Source organism: Microtus ochrogaster, linkage group LG1 (assembly GCF_000317375.1).
Source record: "Microtus ochrogaster isolate Prairie Vole_2 linkage group LG1, MicOch1.0, whole genome shotgun sequence".
Taxonomy (NCBI): domain Eukaryota; kingdom Metazoa; phylum Chordata; class Mammalia; order Rodentia; family Cricetidae; genus Microtus; species Microtus ochrogaster.
This window is the reverse complement of record NC_022027.1, coordinates 22,510,688-22,513,780: the sequence shown is the minus strand read 5'-3', so window position 1 is coordinate 22,513,780 and position 3,093 is coordinate 22,510,688.

Here is a 3,093-nt window from a genome sequence, read left to right as displayed (position 1 = left end):
TTTGGAGATCAGACCTCTGTCTGATGTGGGGGTTAGTGAAGATTTTTTTCCCATTCTGTATGTTGTCGTTTTGTCTTGTTGACCGTGTCCTTTGCTTTACAGAAGCTTTTCAGTTTCAGGAGGTCCCATTTGTTAATTGTTTCTCTCAGTGTCTGTGCTACTGGGGTTCTATTTAGGAAGTGGTTCCCTGTGCCAATGCGTTCAAGTGTATTTTCCACTTTCTCTTCTATAAGGTTCAGTGTAGCTGGCTTTATGTTGAGGCTGTTTTGGGTTTTTTGAGACAGGGTTTCTCTGTGCAGTTCTGGCTGTCCTGGAATTCACTCTGTAGACCAGGCTGTCCTTGAACTCAGAGATCTGCCTGCAGACATATTTTTTTGGGGGGGGCACAAGCTCACAAAAAAAAAATGACAGTGACATTATTATGAAAACTCAGCCTTAGCTTAGGCTTGTCTCTAACACGCTCTTATAACTTAAATTAACATATAGTTTTTAATCTACATTCTTCCATGCACTCATTACCTAATCTCCATTTTGCCCATCCTGCTTCCATTACATCTGGCTGGCAACTCCACCATTCTTCCTCCCAGAGCTCTCTATCCAGAAGGCCTGGCTATACATCCTGCCTAGTTACTGGCCATTTAGTTTTTTTCTGTGTCTGCATATATGTCTGTGTGAGGGCATCAGATCCCTTGGAACTGGAGTTACAGACAGCTGTGTACTGTCATGTGGGTGCTGGGAATTGAACCTGGGTCCTCTGGAAGAGCAGACAGTGCTCTTAACCACTGAGCCATCTCTCCAGTCCCAGCCATTTTTTTTTAAAGATTTATTTATTATGTATACAACTTTCTGCCTTCACACGCCAGAGGAGGGCGCCAGATCTCTTTATAGATGGTTTGGAGCCACCATGTGGTTGCTGGGAATTGAACTCAGGATCTCTGGAAGAGCAGACAGTGCCCTTAACCACTGAGTCATCTCTCCAGCCCCCCAGTCCCAGCCATTTAACTTTTTATTAAACCAATCACATTGACACATCTTCACGCAATGTAAAGGAATATTCTACATTTTCCCCTTTTTATCTAAATAAAAAGAAAGGTTTTAACTCTAACATAGTAAAACTATATACAATAAGAACAATTATCAGATAAAAATTACATTTACAATGTACAGTTCACTTGCATTTAACAATTGTTTTTGCTTTTGATTTTTTTCGAGACAGGGCTTCTCTGTGTAATAGTCCTAGCTGTCCTGGAACTCAGTTTGTAGACCAGGCTACCTTTAAACTCATAGAGATCTGCCTATCTCTGTCTCCCAAGTGCTGGGAGTAAAGGCATGTGCCACCACCAACTGGCCACATTTAGCAAATTTAGAGAAAATACTCGATTATCTATATCCTATCTTAGTCAAAGCTTTATAGCTAAACCATTTTTGTCATGACTTGTATTACCATTCTAAAAATATCTTTTAGACCTTAAAACATCTTTTTAAATAAACAAATCAAGTTTTTATGTTTCTAAACTTTATATCTCTTATGTAAGTTTCTTTTTGAATTTGGTAATAAGGAAAACTGTAAAACAGTAACTAACCTTCATTGCCCATCAAAGTCCCAAGAAGAATAAAATATTACTTGAGTAAAGAGGAAATGCAGAGAAAGAGACTTTTTTTTGAGACAGGGTTTCTCTGTAGCTTTGGAGTCTGTCCTGGAGCTAGCTCTTGTAGACCAGACTGGCTTTGAACTCACAGAGATCCTCCTGCCTCTGCGCTTCCAGTGCTGGAATTAAAGGTGTGCACCACCATAGCCCAGCAAGAGAGACTTTTTGTTTTGTTTTGTTTTGAGGAAAGGATTTCTCTGTAGCGTTGGAACCTGTCCTGGAACTAGCTCTGTAGACCAGGTTAGCCTCAAACTCACAAAGACCCACCTACCTCTGCCTCCTGAGTGCTGGGATTAAAGGCATGTGCCATCACCACCCAGTGAGAAAGCAACTTCTAAAACTATGCAATGATAGACATCTGGCTACCTGGACATGCATCCAGGGTTTCTCTGTAATGTTGAGGCATCAGTCCTTGGGCTAAAGTCTGTCAATATCTGACAGACTTTCTGTAAAATAGGAATTTTTTGAAGGACTGTCCTACTTTGTCTTGGCAAAGTTTGGCAGTCGCTTTCCTTTGCATCCTATTTGTCCAGTTCGGACAGCAAACTGTCAGCAGTCAAGGCAAGAGTAGTTTCTTGCCCAGTGGCCAGTTTTTGTCACAGGGAAAGCAAACTCCATATAGAGGTTCTTTGATGCCCATCATCTTTTTAAATTTAAATTGGTGTTGTCAGGAGCATGTATACGGATGTACACCTACATGGACCATGTGTATGTATACGATGTACACCTATATGGACCATGTGCATGTATATGGATGTATACCTATATGGACCCGTGAGTATGTATACGGAGGTACACCTACACGGACCCAAGTGTATGTATACAGATGTACATCTATATGGACCCAGAGTCTCATGTGCTTACAGGAGCAAGGCTAACATATTTGTGGCTCTACTACTGTAGCAAATGTTTCTCTTTCCCCTAGAGACTATTAACTCCCTATACAGATCTTAGGGAAGGGTGGGGCTTTGTGACACTCTCCCTGAAACAGGATGATTTGAGCTTAGTGGTTCCAGACCTGTCTGTGCAACACAGACCATCTCCAGGGTTAAAGAGGGAGAGTCTCACACAGTGAATCACACCTCTGAACCCAGCTCAGGAGGCCGAGGCATGGCTGCAGGGAGTTTGAGGCTAACTTGGCATAAACAGTGAATTTCAGACCAGCCTGAGCCAGAGTGAAATCCTGTCTCATAGGAAAAAAAAAAAAAGCAAACCCAAGCCAGGCATGCAGTACACACTTTTAATCCCATCACTCAGGAGGCAAAGAGAGGTGGGGATCTGTGAGTTCAAGACCTGGTCCTAGGAAGTTTCAGTCAGCCAGCACTACATAGTGAGACCATATCTCTAGAAAACAAACACAAACCATTCAAGCAAATGTGTCAGATGCTGGCAAGATGGTTTAGCAGATGAATGGCTGGCTATTGGTGCCAAGCCTGACCACATG